At 36.3% G+C, this 16,879-nt stretch overlaps 1 pseudogene; it reads right to left on the reverse strand.

The window, feature by feature from the left end:
* Positions 1-2,604: 2,604 nt before the first annotated feature.
* On the reverse strand, positions 2,605-3,633 carry LOC117036293 (glyceraldehyde-3-phosphate dehydrogenase-like; annotated as a pseudogene).
* Positions 3,634-16,879: the final 13,246 nt, after the last annotated feature.

The raw sequence follows: 16,879 nt of genomic DNA on the forward strand, positions 1-16,879 counted from the left end.
TGCTTTGATACAGTGACATCTTCACTGTAGATGTTCTGTGCTAGCTACAGACTAATAATAACCTAAATTCACCAGTAAGTAAAAGTGTGAATGCAGTGGTATCCAAACGCTATGAGGTAATCTAAAGGATCTATTTTAGGATGGAAAAAGAAAAGAAGGAAGGAAGGAAGGAAGGAGGGAAGGAGGGAGGGAGGGAGGGAGGAAGGGAGGGAAGGAAGGTAGGAAGGAAGGAAGGAAGGAAGGAAGGAAGGAAGGAAGGAAGGAAGGAAGGAAGGAATGGAAGGAAGGAAGGAAGGAAGGAAGGAAGGAAGGAAGGAAGGAAGGAAGGAAGGAGAAAAGCAGAAAAATTCTGTACCATGAATTATTGTTGCTTATATTTCAAAATATACAATGAAATAACATTTTTTAAATGGTTACTTACATGAGGAAGGAGAAAGTAGGGTGCGGAAGCCAGAGAGGTGCTATATGTTTCTAAATAAATCTTCATTTGTGAATTTGATTTTATTACCTGTAAATAAATAGATATGAATACATAAAATTGCATAGACTATTACAAGATTCTAAAGTCAAATATAGATGTAAAAATTAAGAAGTATGTATCCAAATTTATTTTTTTTAATTAAAAGCAAAGCGAAATAAATCATCATGTGTATCAATATGGTAGATTAGTCTCAGAAAAGAATATTTCAAATATTTTAAGATACAGTAATTTGTACGTTTCCTAATAAGAAATATTTTAAGGACAAATAACTGAAAAAAAAGCATTAATTTCTTCTTCTTTTGCAAACGTCTGCTCAGCTATTTTACATCTTTTGCATTTCCAAGTAAATTTTTGAATTATTGCATGTGCACATGCACACACACACAAACATGGGATCTTGATGGCATTTCATTTTATCTTTACCTTTCACTGTATCAATGCCTTCTTCCATAAGTAATTTCAAAATGTTTAATTACTTAAAAATTATAAACTGTTTTCATAATCTTAAATTTGTCATAAAATTAATATGTTTAATGTACCATTTTCATCATTAGAAAAATAGATGCAAACAAAATCAAACAAATTAAATATAAAACCCTGTATTCCTAAATACAATTTAGAAACATAAGTATGAATTCATGGTATATTTTCTCTAAAACCAACAAAAAATAGCAGCAAAGACCACCCATAAACCAGATTGTGGTATCTGAATACTATTTCCAATATCAGACACAAAGATCTGTGGAAAAATGGCTGATTCCAGGAATGCAGAAAAACATGCAAGATGAGTCTAGTCTGTAACATGGTGAATCAGAATGCAAGACAGCTATCAGAAACTACTGGGGTTGTATCCTTTGGACCCAGGAATCGCTGTAAAGAAACTACTACTGGCCAAAATGGTAATATTGGGTAAACAATGAAAATAATAGTCTTGGACTTAAGTCCGACCAAAGTCATTTAAATCTAAATAGATTGCAGACCAACATTAAACCAAAACAAAAACAAAACTAATTAGTTGCTTTCCTTAAAATTAGTAAATATACAATAATAATCATTTTCCCCCTACTTATATTGAATAAACTCTTACCTCAGGGCATTGAAACAGTTAAGGAAGAAATGTTTCGTTTTAAGCAAAAAATTTCTATAAGAAATTAAGAAATAATTGAATTAAAACATCAGAATTTTATAAGTCCCAGCAAAATAATAAAAAGACAAACAACATGGTTTATTTACCAGCAACCAAAAAAAAAACAAAAGTACATGGAATACAAAAAGGTTGGGAGTAAAAAATGAGATCAGAAGATACTTAAATGTATAGCAATCATATAAAATGATAATTCTTGTTTAGGTCCTTATTCAAACAATCCACTATTTGACAGCCAGGAAAGCTTGAATTCTTGCTGATATTTGAGGATAGTAAGTAATTATTTTTAGTTTTCTTTAAAGATATGATTATAGAATCACCTTTATGTTAAAAAAATAATCCTTTAGAGATAAAAACTGAACTATTCACAGTTGAAATGAAATTGAAGACAGGGCTCTACTTAAACATAATCCCATGCCAGGGAGGAGTAGGAATGGGGAAGGAAAAAATGACATAATAATTACTGAAACTAGATGATGTGTATATTGGAATGGGGAACGCTACTGTATCCTCTCTATATTTGTATGTATTTGAAATTTTCCATAATATTCCTTAAAGCATTCTCTCTCCTGTAGAATACAATAAACTGTCCTCCGTAATTCCCCACTGCACATACAGATAGGGATGTCGATCAGATATTCTAGTTTTCTATAACATGTAAATAGGTTTATCATGAATGATTTTATAAAATCTAATTTTAGCATTATTTATATTTGGGGGCAGTATTGAAGTTTTTCCATAGAATGTAGTGAGTGTACTAGAAGAAACAAGTGCTTCTTTTTTGGCTGGGTACAGTGAACTTTATTGATGGTGCATGACAAGGTATTGCTCCCTCAGCCCCTCTCCTTCTTCATGGAGTCTGGAATGGAAACTGGAGTTCAGAAGATTCTCAGTGTGTTGGGGAATCATTTGGGAAAACGACTCCCTAGTAGCTGAGGACCTCTCCTCCCCTTGCTGGGCCTGGTGGTCCAACAGGCTCTTACTCCTTGGAGGTCATATGGACCATGAGGTCCACCACCCTGTTGTTGTAGCCAAACACATTGTCATACCATAAATGAGCTTGACAAAGTGGTCATTGAGGGCAATGCCCACCCCAGCATCAAAAGTGGAAGAGTGGGTGTCACTATTAAAGTCACAGGAAATGACCTGGTCCTCAGTATAGCCCAGGATGCCCTTGAGGGGGCCCTCTGATGCCTGCTTCACCACTTTCTTGACGTCATTGTATTTGACAGCTTTCTTCAGACAGCAGGTCAGATCCACAACCGACATGCTGAGGGTAGGGATATGGAGGGCCATACCAGTGAGTTTCCCGTTCAGCTCAGGGATGACCTTGCCCACAGCCCTAGCAGGGCCAATAGAAGCAGGGATGATGTTCTGGGAAGCCCCTCAGCCATCACTCCTCCGCCAAAGCTTCCCAGAAGGACCATCTATGGTCTTCTGGGTAGCAGTGAGGGCATGGACTGGGTAGCAGTGAGGGCATGAGTCCCTCCACGATGCCAAAATTGTCATGGATGAACTTGGCAGGGGGGCAGGGGGCAAGCAATTGGTGGTACAAGAGGCATTGCGGACAATCTTGAGGGAGTTATCATACTTCTCATTCTTTTCATGGTTCACACCCATCACAAACATGGGGGCATTCACAAAAGAGGCAGAGATAATGACCCTCTTGGCTCCACCCTCTTGGCTTCAAGTGAGTCCCTGCCTTCTCCAAAGTAATAAAGACACCAGTGGACTCCACAACTTACTCAGTACCAGCATCACCCCATTTGATGTTGGCGGGATCTCACTCCTGCAAGATGGTAGTGGGTTTTCCATTGATGACAAGCTTCTCGTTCTCAGCCTGGACTGTGCCTTTGAACTTGCCATGGGTGGAATCACAGTGAAACATATAGGCCATGTAGTTGAGGTCAATGAAGTAGTCATTGATGGTGGCAACGTCCACTTTGCCAGAGTTAAAAGCAGCCCTGGTGACCAGGCATCCAACACAGCCAAATCTTCTCATTCTGACCTTTACCGTCATGTCTCAGGGTCGTGCTGGCACTTTACAGGAAGACACAGCTATCTGTTGAATGGAAGGAGCAGAGAGCCAGGAACAAGTGCTTTGAATTCAGACAGATCTGGGTTTGAATTATAGCTCTAATACTTACTCTCTAGGTGATTGATTTTGTATAATTTACATAATCCCCAAGCATCTGTGTGTCATCTGTATAACAAAGGTATAATAAATGAAATGCTGTATGTATTTTAGCAAGATTTCCTATCCTAACTTCACATCCAGTTTCAGAAAAATCTGAAAACATGTGTGCTTTGGTTTGGGCTGCTATACCAAAATATCATAAACTGAGTGGCTAGAAGAAGACATTTATTTCTCACAGTTCTGGAGTCTGGGAAGTCCATTAGCAAGGTGTTGATTTTGTTCTTGGTGAATGTCCTCTTAGTAGATTGCAGATGGTCACCTTCTCCTGTATCTTCACAGGGTAGAGAATGGACGCTCTGATATATCCCCCTTCATTACTTCATCTAAACCTAATTACTTCCCAAAAACCCTGAATCCTATGTCATCACACGGGGGAAAAGGGCTTCAACATATTAATTAGAGGAGCACAGACATTCAGTCCATAACAATACGGAATATGGGATGGTAGTAGATCAAATAGCAATTTCCTTACAATGAAGAATTTGGAACTTCTGATGGCAGAACATATCCTTTGGGGAGAAAAAATCCAACATGTCAATATGATTGATTAGGAAGATTGTTTTTGTTTATTCTGAAGGAGATGGGATTTGTGGTTCAGAGGACAGTGAGAGTATGTTGAGATGTCTACTCCTCCACCATTCACTGGGCAAATGTCTAAGTAATAGCATGATCACAGAAAGAGCTGTTTTAACTTGAAATACTCTCTGACTTTGAAGCACAAGAAGTACTCTTTTGGGACCCACTTTATGAAACTATAACACTAAATAAGCAGAGAGGAAATTCTTTCCACTTCAAAACAAGATAGCTGGTGATTTGATACCTTGAGGATATTGATGGAACTACAAAGGGTGAAAGGGGATGCTAAATTGATCTCATGGTTTAGTAATTTATTTCACTAAAAATTTTATCTTTTGCATCTGTTATATATGAGTTATATTTCCAGGCACAGTGGTGATATAGGCAGGAAAGAAATATGAAGATAAAACCAGACTTCAAACCTCAGAAACTTACTACTAAATTTGTTATTTTAAAATATCATATCAAAACTTGAGAAGCATTCCTTTTCATGTCAAGAAGAGACAAGGATAATATTGTACTGAAGGTACTGGCCAATGCAATTAGGAAAAAAAAAATAATATAATGCATAAACATTGAAAAAAAGATAGTTATTTTCAATGTTTGTATGCCTAATATTCTGAAAATATGTGTAAAAATATCAGTAAAATAAGTAAGATAATTTTGTGAGGTGGCTAGCTATAAAATTAATTAAGATAGCAGCTTTCGTGATTAGAAACAATAATGAGAAGTTGTGGTGGATGGAAGAAAAGACAATTCAAAGTACCTAGGAATAAATTTAAGAAGAAAAGTGAAAAATCTCTATGAAGAAAACTGTAAAATAGTAACGGGGAACACGAAAAAATAATCATAGAAACAGGATGGTTTGAAAAAGGAGAAAAAGCTTCATGCACATGACTGTACATATGACTATTGTATTACTTAGGATTCTCCAAAGAAAGAAAAGCAATAGAATGTACACATATATAGGAGGAGATTTATTATAAGGAACTGGATCATGTGATTATGAAGACTTGGAGAGTCCAGAATATGCAGTGTGAGCCAGCAGCCTGGAGAGCCAGAACAAAGGATGGTGTGCATGAAGTCCAAACAGTCTTCTGGAGAATTCCTTCTATCTTGAGGAGGTTTGTTTTTTTGTTCCATCCACTGTGATGTTTCCCCCAAAATAAGATGGGTCTTATACCATATTTTCCCGAAGATAAGACCGGGTCTTATGTTAATTTTTGCTCCAAAAGACACATTAGGGCATATATTCAAGGGATGTCTTATTTTTTCACGTACAACAATCTACATTTATTCAAATACAGTCATGTCATCTTCTTCTGGAACATTGTCATAACATACTAAATTCGTCTGTCTGGCTGATGATCCTAACTGGGGCTTATTTTCGGGGTAGGTCTTATTTTTTGGGAAACACGGTAAGACTGGATGAGGCCCATTCACCATAGGCAGGGCAGTCTGCTTTACTCAAAATTTGCTGATTTAAATGCAAATGTCATCAACCCTTCAAGTTTACAGATAAAATTAACCATCATAAATAGTCTCTCTTTTTTGTGAATAGTTATTTTTTCCAGCTTATTTGAGATATAATCAACATTAACATTATGTCAGCTTACAGTGTAAAATGTGTTGGTTTAACGCATTTATTCATTGTAAAGTGATTGTGACTGTAGCATTATCCATCAGCTCATACAATTGCCATTTCTTTTTTTTGTGGTGAGAACATTTGGAATCTTCTCTCTTAGCAACTTTCAAGTATATAATACAGTATTGTTAACTCTAATCACCATGCTGTAGATTAGAGCCCTTGAAAGTATTGAGCTTGTAACTGGAATTTGGAGCCTTGACCAACATCTCCCCTTTTCCCCAGCCCTCACCCCCTGGCAACTACCATTTTAGTCTCTGCTTCCGGAGTCCAGTTTTAATTCTTTTAATTCTTAAAAAAGCTTGTTTACCAACATACCTTATATAGCAACCATCAGGAAATCTTGTTTAATAACTGTTACATTAGTTCTTTAAAAGATGGAAACAAGAGTATATGATGTGATATAATCTTCTGAAAAATAAGATGAAAGTGGAACTTATTGGACAAGTATCCTAGGAAAGTTATTTATAAAAGAAGAAGCTTTCACCGCCCTATCCCTTCACTTATTCTTACCTGAAATGCAGATGAGACGCCGGTAGTAAAGCAGCTATTGTGTAACCGTGAGGTAACAAGATGGAGGAAATAAGCCCCATTTCCAAGATAACAGAGAATTTTGACACTACCATGTCACTGACCACATTCTCAAGCCACCATGTCCGCCCCAGATTTAATATTTTTCAGTTCTCCTTACATGAACATTAAAATTGATTTAGACAAGTTCATTCGTTAGATTTTCTGTTACACTCAGTTTTATTCATAATTAACATAGAAAAATGTGTTCTTATTTATTTAATTTAGTAAGCACAATTGTCATCAGTTTCCCCTCTACCTTCTCATCCAGGTTGTCCCTTGGGATACTTTAGTTTTCAGTCTAAGTCATGCATCACGTTCCTTCGGTAAATCAGGAAAAGACTTCACAGAGTTTGTTCCCCTGAGTGTTCAAGGCAAACCTAGACTTATTTCAGTAGTATCCCTTTAGAAAAGATTCATAAAATCATATAAACATTTTTACATTTTGTAACAGAAATATTCCTCTATCTCTTTTTCAGAATCTGAAATGATACCTATCGTTCTCATCTGTTCTCCTGTAGAAATGTATTTTTGACTATAATTCAGGTAAACTATAGATATTTTTACTTGGAGATGAATGTGACTTTATGTGATTTTTTTTCTACAATGAACACATTCAAAGAAAGTAATCTTTTTTTTTTTTAAGGGGGGTTCATAAATATATTTCCTGCAGCTTAAGGAATACATGGCAGCCATACAGAGAAGCAGAGAAATTAAAGTATTGCACATTTCCCAACAAAAGAAATAATAAAAATTAGTTATGAACAGACACATTGTCTCTTTCCTGTTAATTATCCATGTTCAAATCCAGATAGAAATGTGTTGCCCACTTTATTTTTTATTCCTTACTTTCATCCAGAGAATAACTAATGTCCTAATATGCCATAAAGAAAGACTGCTGTCCTGTATATTTTTTTGAAGGAATAAAAGCTGAAAACAGGGTGTAAAAATGATTTGTTTACTTTGGTCCGAGGTAAAATTGCTTTAATTTTTCCAGCTGCATCGCTGCAGTAACTTAAAAGCTTGAGCATGTCTCCCAGTATCATTAAAACTAAACTGGAATTAAGACACAGCCCACTCAGTCCATATCATAAAGCAGTCAAGGAAATGCTGATGGTGGTCGAACTACTGATGGTTGGGTTTTATGAACTAATGTCGTATATATCATCAACAATTATGCTGAAAATGAATTGCTGAAGCTATGCTTAAACAAAGCAAACGGCTTCCCTAAAATATTTGCTACTTAAGAAATCACCTTTTCTTGTACTTCATGCCTAAAGCATGGATATTAGTGAGAAAAAATACCCATGAGGGGAGATAGTGTCACATCAGTAATCTAAAATGTGACATGTGTCAACCAGATAGAATATTTGGGTTCTACAAAAAAATATAGTTAGAACATACCATTTTTCTGGTGGTGATGACATGTTAATGTGAAGTACTTAGCTCTACAAAGCGATCTCCAGCCCTTCAAAAGTGTCTTGAATATTGTAAGTAGCCTAGTATTGTCTTGTACCTCTCCTTTAAGATGTGTTTGTGTGTGTGTGTGTGTGTGTGTGTGTGAGTGTGTGTGTTAATAAATAAGTGGTTATTGAGGGCTAGTCAGTCCAGCATGGCTCTCTGCAGTATCGACAGAATTGATATTAAAATCAAGGGGAATCGCTGGTACCCAAAATCAAAGGAGAAGCTGAGTCAGTGAAATGAACAGGCGCCTTACTTACAACCTAGCAATTTCAATTCTAGGTAGAAAACTTGGGATACTTGTGCATAGGAGACATGTACAAGAATGTTCATGGCAGTATTTTCGTAATAACAAAAGAAAAATGAAAACAACCCCAATGTCATCAATATTGGACTCAATAAATTATCATATATTTATTCACTGAATTGTACGCAAGGTGAATATGAATCTGCAATCCATATATGTCAACTGTGAGGAATCCTAAAAATATAATATTAAGAAAAGGAAGCAGTTAGGTTTGAAATCTTATTACATGTTTGTTCACAAATACATAAAGTTTGACTGCAGACAGTACTAAACAGCATAATTCAAAAGGATGATTAACATGAATTTAAGGAAAATAGGTGCTTCTGGGGAGCGACTATAAGGGCATAACGAAAGAGAGGTAGAGAAAGCTTTCCAAAGTACAGTAAATATTCAATTGGTTAACTTGGTTGGTGGAAACAAGAATGTTTATGTACAAAATTTAAATTATGTACAAAATGTAAAACCCTGTTATTGACTCTCATTTCTTGAGCATTTTCTCATGGAATTTTCACAATCCATTTCACAAAATATCATATATTATTATTACCTCATTTTATATAGAGGCAAATTTACACATATTGACCTGGCCAAAGCCACACAGAGTGAATCATTAAAGATAATACAGCTAGCAAATTTAAGAACTGGTTTCCAAACCTTGATAATTTGATAGCAAAGCAAATGTTTTAACCATACGATTATAGATCCTCTGAGCCCATTGCCTTTTCTAAGCATAATTTTAATGAGGTTGCAATCATATTATATGTTGCATTTGTATGTAACATTGCATTCAGGGAAATACTCTGTGTCATTATTACCTTTAGAAAATATACATATTAATGGTTACATAATATTTTATCCAGTCATACCATACTTTGCTTTAACAATCCAAATGTGGTTTCCAATGTTTTAATATAATAATGTTTCATAAGCATCCTTGAAGTTGTTCTTTATTTTCATAAACTAAATTTGTAGAAATGTGATCTCAGTATAAAATAGAAACATAATTTTAAAACATTCTGTCTAATTGCTCTCTAGCCTTTATTCACTGATATTCGTACTAGCAGTTTAAGGAGAGAGCAAGCATTTTGAAAATTTGACACGTTGTGATCATCACATAATTTGCTGTTTTAATCTGCGTACATTTAATAAACAATGGTGTTGGATTTTCATAGTCTTACTGATAAACAGTTTTTCTTTTGATGATCTTTGATTTTTTTTTCTGTAGGTATATTAGCATTTATCTTAGTGTTTGGAGAGATAATTTTACAAAAAGACACTGACATTTTTGGTCATATTTTTTTCTAAATGTTTTCTTATTCTATAGACATCTTTTCATTTATTTTTGACCTAATATGTTTTGAAATTTTTCATAGTCTATATGGTTTTAATTATTTCAATATGTTTAGAAAACATTTTCTATCACAAAATGCCATATATAGACAGCTTTTCCTCTTTTCTTTATATTTTTAAAATTATAAGTTCTTATTATACTAAAAGTATATTTTATTGACAGATTTAAAATGAAAATGTCATTTTCTTTTCAAAATTATTTTTAAATTTTTCAGTAGTATTTGAATATGAGGTTTGACAATTAGGTTCGTGAACTCACCCTATAAAAGTGCTACATACCTTACTGCTGAATATCACTATGGTCACCTTTGAAGTACTCCCCTTGGGAAGCCATGCACCAACGCCAGTGCCTAGTCCACCCTTCAAAGCAATTTTAGAACTTTTTTTAGGAATGGCCATCAGAGCTGTCACTGTCATCGTATTATGTTTGATGTTCTGAATGTCGTCAAAGTTTCTTCCTTTCTTCTTTATCCATTCATCTATCGAAGAACATTTTGGTTGTTTCCATGTCATATGATTTCACTGATATGTGGTATATAAACCAAAAACAACAAAAGAACAAGACAAACAAATGAGAAACAAAAACTCATAGACACACACAATAGTTTAGTGGTTACTAGAGTGTAAGGCGGGTGGGGGTGGGAGATGAGGGTAAGGGTGATCAAATATATGGTGATAGAAGGAGAACTGACTCTGGGTGGCGAACACACAATGGGATTTATAGATGATGTAATACAGAATTGTACACCTGAAATCTATGTAATTTTACTAACAATTGTCACCCCAATAAACTTTAAAAAATATATCTTCCTTTCAATATTTCCTTTATCTTCAGATAAAGAAAGAAGTCATTGGAGGCCAGATCAGGTGAGTAGGGAGAGTGTTCCAATACAGTTATTTGTTTACTGGCTAAAAACTCCCTCATCGTGTGAGCTGGTACATTGTCGTGATGCAAGAGCCATAAATTGTTGGCAAAAAGTTCGGGTCATCTAACGTTTTCACTCAGCCTTTTCAGCACTTCCAAATAGTAAACTTGGTTAACTGTTTGTCCAGTTGGTACAAATTCATAATGAATAATCCCTCTGATATCAAAAAAAGTTAGCAATATTGTTTTGACTCTTGATTTGGACTGACGGAACTTTTTAGATCATAGAGATTTGTTTGACTTCCATTGTGCACTTTGATGCTTTGTTTCAGGGTCCTATCAGTACACCCATGTTTCATCAGCAGTAATAACATGACCCAAAACATCATCTTGCCTCTCCAAAAGGTCATGGCAAACTTCAACTCTCCTTTGTTTTTGTTCATTGGTGAGCTACTTTGGGACCGGTTTTGCACACACCTTTCTCATGCCAAGATTTTCAGTTAAGATTTTCCTAACTGTTTCTCTATCAATGTTTATTTGGTCTGCTATGCTTTTCACAGTTAGCCCACGATTTTGACCCCTAATTCGATGAAGTCTTGCAATGTCTTTGTCAGTTCTGCCTGTTACTGGCCACCCTGACCTCTCTTCATCAGTGTCACATTCTCTCCCTTCAGAAAAATGTTTAATCCATTTGTACACTGACGTTTTCCTCATGGCACTATCCCCATAAACTTGGACTAACAATGCCCTGATTTCACTTCCACTCTTGCCAATTTTAACAAGAAATCGAATGCTTGTTCATTGCTCTAATTCAAGCTCTGACATTTTTGCGAAGGCACGCAAAACACGCAACAATAATGAACGCCACTCAGGAAGACACGGCCACACGTCGACATGAACACAGCTGTGAGACACTGATATACCAAGGTTATGAAACCTCACTGAGCTGTTTGTACAGTGCTGCCAATGTAAGCGCACGGTAGCAAGTTTGTGAACCTAATAGTCAGAGCTCATATAAGTGTTCACAGCATTACTGTGCATCATGGCAACAATTGTATCAAATTAAATTGTTTTGTATATTATTTCCTCTCCCCTATTCTCTGTGTTTTCTCTTTCTGAACTAATAATTTGACCATTAGACATCCTAGATTAATGCTCTATATTCTACTTTTTCTTCTAATTTCCATCTCTTTGTCTCTTGTTCTATTTTTCAAGGAAATTTCCTTCACTTTGATTTTCAATGTTTCATTTCTACTGTCATATTTTAATTTCCCTCTATTATCAAATATATTTCTCAATTTTGTGGTTATCACTCTTCTGCTCTTCCAAATAGCTTTACTGCAAATGAATGCATTTTTAAATATTATACCATTATACTTTGTATGTTTCAATTTTATATTAATATTACACTAATTATTGCCATTTGCTGTTTTCATTCAACATTGTTTTTTGACATATATCCATATTATTTTACACAAATCTACTTGTTATTTTTCAAAGCTATAAGTATTCCATTGGATGGATATTCCACAATTTTTAATTCCATTTCAATATATTCTACATGGCACCATTTTTGGAACATTTTTTGAGATATGCTGTTTTCATAATGCAAAATTAATTTTCATTTTTTTGTTCATGAGCAAGGATATACTTGGGAAAAGATGACTGCATTTGACTATACCAGATTAATCATTCCTTTTTATGAGATTTTTATTAAAATATAGCTAACATACAATATTATATCAGTTTCAGGTGTACACCATAGTTTTTCAACATTTATATACCTAAAGAAGTGATCACCATGATAAGTCCAGCACCCATCTGACACTTTTCTATGCTATCACAATATTATTGATGATATTTTCTATGCTGTATGTTACATCACCATGATTGCTTTATACCTGGAAATTTGAAATTTTTATTCCCCTTCACTTCTCCCCCTTTTAAATTTTGCAATTATAGTTGACATTCAATATTATTTTATATTAAATTAGGTGTACAGCATTACACCTAAGGTGTTAGACATTAACACCTAGGTGTTAGACATTAATGTAATTTAAAAAGTGATTACCCTGACTAATCTAGTACCCACCTGGCACTATACTTAATTATTACATATATTATAGACTATATTTCCTATGTTCTACTTTACATCCCCATGACTATTTTGTAACAACCAATGTGTTAATCCCTTCACCTTTTTTACTCCGATCCCCAACTCTCCTTCCATTTATTACCCCCCAAAAATCTAGTACCCATCTGATGCCATACATAGTTAGTTATTACAATATTATTGACAATATTCCTTATGCTATACCCTACATCCCCATGATTACTGTGTACTCCACTCAGCACAATACCCTCCAGGTCCATCTATGCTGCTGGAGATGGCAAGAAACCAATCCGTCCCAAGGCCAAGCAATATTCCATTATATATATATATATATATATATATATATATATATATATATATATATATATATATATTATCTACTTTTTATCCATTCACCCACTGATGGACACCCAGGTTGACTCTATATCTTGGCCATTGTAGACAATACTGCAATGAACACATGGATGCACCCATCCCCCTGAAGTAGCATTTTGAGTTTGTTTGGATAAATACTCAGAAGGATTACTGGGTCATTTTGTGTCTCTTGTTATAGCCTTTGTTTTACAGTGTAGATGCCTGACCACTGCACTGTACACCTGAAGCTGAAGCTGAATAGTATTTAATGCCAAGTATAATTTAACACATATATATGTGTTAAATTATATATATATATATATATATATATATATATATATATATATATATATATAGCCACGGGATGTGGAGTACAGCATAGGGAATAGAATCAATGGAATTATAACAGCTATACACAATGTCAGAGGGGTAGTCAATTTGGGGAGGGGAGTTATCACTTTGTGAGCGGTGTAAATGTCTAACTATTACATTGTTTGGTGCACTGAAAACTAATAAAAAATAAAATAAATACAGTGTATTTGTCTGGCATAAGTATTGCTACCCTAGCGTTTTGTTTTTTTTCCATTTTCATGAAATATATATTTTTTCTATCCATTTACTTTCTGTCTGTGTGTGTCTTTTGATCTAAAATGAGTCTCTTGTGGACAACATATGTAAGGGTTTTGTTTTCTTATCCATTCAGCCACTCTATGTTTTGTTTTGTTTTTTTTTTAATTTATTGTTTTGTTTTAAATTTATTGGGGTGACAATTGTTAGTAAAATTACATAGATTTCAGGTGTACAATTCTGTATTACATCATCTATAAATCCCATTGTGTGTTCACCACCCGGAGTCAGTTCTCCTTCCATCACCATATATTTGATCCCCCTGACCCTCATCTCCCACCCTCCACCCCCCTTATCCTCTGGTAACCACTAAACTATTGTCTGTGTCTATGAGTTCTTGTTTCTCATTTGTTTGTCTTGTTCTTTTGTTGTTTTTGGTTTTGATTGGAGCATTTAATCCATTTACATTCAAAATAATCATTGATAGATAAGTAGTTATTGCCATTTTATTATTATTCTTTCTTCCTCCCTCCCTCCCTCCCTCCCTCCCTCCCTCCCTCCCTCCCTCCCTCCCTCCCTCCCTCCCTCCCTCCCTCCTCCTTTCTTTCTTTCTTTCTTTCTTTCTTTCTTTCTTTCTTTCTTTCTTTCTTTCTTTCTTTCTCTTTTTTTTTCATTCTTTTTCTTAACAAAGTCCCACCAAGATTCCTTGTAATACTAGTTTGGTCGTGATGAACTTCTTTAGCTGTTTGTTGTCTGGGAAGCTCTTTATCTGTCCTTTGATGCTAAATGAAAGCTTTGCTGGGTAGAGTAATTTGCTTGTAGGTCCTTGCTTTTCATCACATTAAATATTTTGTGCCAATTCCTTTTGGCCTGCAAAGTTTCTGTTGAGTAATCAGCTGACAGTCTTATGGGAACCCCCTTGTAGGTAATCAATGTTTTTCTCTTGCTTTTTCTAAGATTGTCCCTTTGTCTTTAACCTTTGGCATTTTAGTTATAATGTATCTTGATGTAGAACTGCTTGGGTTCACCGTGTTTGGACTCTCTACACTTCCTGGGTTTGTCTGTCTATTTCCTTCACCAGGTCAAGGAAGTTTTCTGTCTTTATTTCTTTAAATATGGTTTCAATTTCTTGTTTTCTCTCTTCTTCTTCTGGTACTTCTATGATGCAAATATTGGTATGCTTGATGTTGTCCCAAAGGCCTCTTAAACCATCCTCATTTTTTTAAATCTTTTTTTTGTTTTGTTTTTGCTGTTCTGTTTGTGTGTTTTCTGCTACCTTATCTTCTAAATTGCTCATTTGATTCTCTGCGTCATCTAATCTGTTGATTCCCTCTAATGTATTCTTCATTTCAGTTATTGTAGTCTTTATTTCTGACTGGTTCTGTTTTATGTTTTCTATGTCTTTATTGAAATTACCTTTGAGATCATTAAGCATCCTTATAAACAGTGTTTTGAAGACTGCGTCTGATAGATTGCTTATCTCCATTTTGTTTAGTTCGTTTTCTGGAGCAATGTTCTTTTATTTGGGACATGTTTATTTGTCTCCCCATTTTGCTGCCTTCCTGTTTTTGTTTCTATATATTAGGTAGGGCTGCTATGTCTCCCAGGCTTAGTAGATCAGCCTTATATATTAGGTGTCCTGTTGGGCCCAGTGGTGCAATCTCCCTGGCCACCTGAGCTGGGTGTTCCAGGTATTTCCCTTGTGTGGATTGTGTGTGCCCTCCTCTTGTAGTTGAGACTTGGTTGCTATTTACACATAAATGGGAGGGATTTGCCATAGGCTGGTTGTGAGGACAGGCCATGACAACAGTGGAGGAGCTGTTGTGCAGGCACTTACCCTCTGAAGCAGGATTCACTTTAGAAGGTTGCTGGTACCTGCCCAGTCTGCCCTTTGGGTGAGGCATCCTTGAAGGCAAGCTGGTCCTGGTCTAGCTTGGTCTGTACCTGGCTACCAGGTCCCAGGGCCTCCTGGGGGGGACCTGCCACAGGCCAAGTTCAACTGTAGACTTTGCCCTGCCTGGAGCCACCTGGCATGAGCCACAGAGTAAGTCACAGATAGCTGTGCTAATCTTGGAGTTTCCTCAATAGTACAAGCTGGGAACTAAGGCTGGATGTTTCTAGTGCCAGGCTTAGGACAACTCATCCAGAGGTACAGGATACACCCAAGCTAGATAATGCTTGCTTGGGGCTTGTGAACCTTTGTTAGATTTTAGGAAATTCCATAGCATGAGCCAAGATAGACCGTTTGTATGGAAAAGCCATTGGAAGAGGCTTGGGTGGGCCAGCAAGTTGGGTGGGGCAGGGTCTCAGGGAATCACCAGGATAAGGCGAACAGTGTTAGCCAGGTTGATGGAGACTCAGATGTGGCTGCCGCCTGCATCTGCATGCCGGGAAGGGGAAGGGCTCAACCAAGAAATGACGGCTTTTTCCAGCTCCTCTGGGAGAAAACTGCCCCTCCATCCTTTGCCCTGAAGTCAGACAATTCATTTGCATCTGTATGTCCCTGCACCTTTCATGCTATTGCCCTAGTGCTGGAGCTCAGAGAGAGTGAGTCATCAGTGAGTAAGTTTGTATGTGTGTCCTTAAAGAGGAGAACCTGTGACTGTAGCAGCCCTTGTTTCACTTTGCCACAATTTCTGCTGGCTTTCACAGTGAGAATTTGTTGGGACTTCTGCTCCTGGCACTGGAACCCTGGTTTGAGCAGCCTGGTGTGGGACTGGGACCCCTTGCTCTTTGGGATGGAACCTCTGCAGCTTAGATGTCCTTCTCTATTTTCAATGCAGGTGTGGGTCTAGCCCGTTCCACATCTAGACCCACACATGTAGGTGTGGGTCTAGCCCGTTCCACATCTCTGCTCCCCCACTATCATTCTCAAGATGGCTTCTTCTGTATGTCATTAATAGGATTTCAGTTCAGCTAGACTTCAGGTGATTCTTAGTGATGGTTCTTCTGTATTTTAGTTGAAATTTTAATGTGGTCGTGAGAGGAGGTAAGCACAGAATTTACCTACTTCACCATCTTGACGGAAATCCACAGATCAATGATTCTAATATGAAATATAACCTACCCATCTCTCTTCTCTGATTTCATGCTCTGAAAGCAACCTTAGGCATTTTCTTCCTTGGTAAATGTGACTGTGGGGAGATATCAGTCCTGCTGCCATGAGTATTCCAACCTGTTTGGCAGTATTGCTTTTTTTCTTGTAAACAACAAATCGAACTTGTAGTTTATATGTCAGTCTCTTGTGAA

Source organism: Rhinolophus ferrumequinum, chromosome 16 (assembly GCF_004115265.2).
Source record: "Rhinolophus ferrumequinum isolate MPI-CBG mRhiFer1 chromosome 16, mRhiFer1_v1.p, whole genome shotgun sequence".
In the NCBI taxonomy this organism is placed as follows: domain Eukaryota; kingdom Metazoa; phylum Chordata; class Mammalia; order Chiroptera; family Rhinolophidae; genus Rhinolophus; species Rhinolophus ferrumequinum.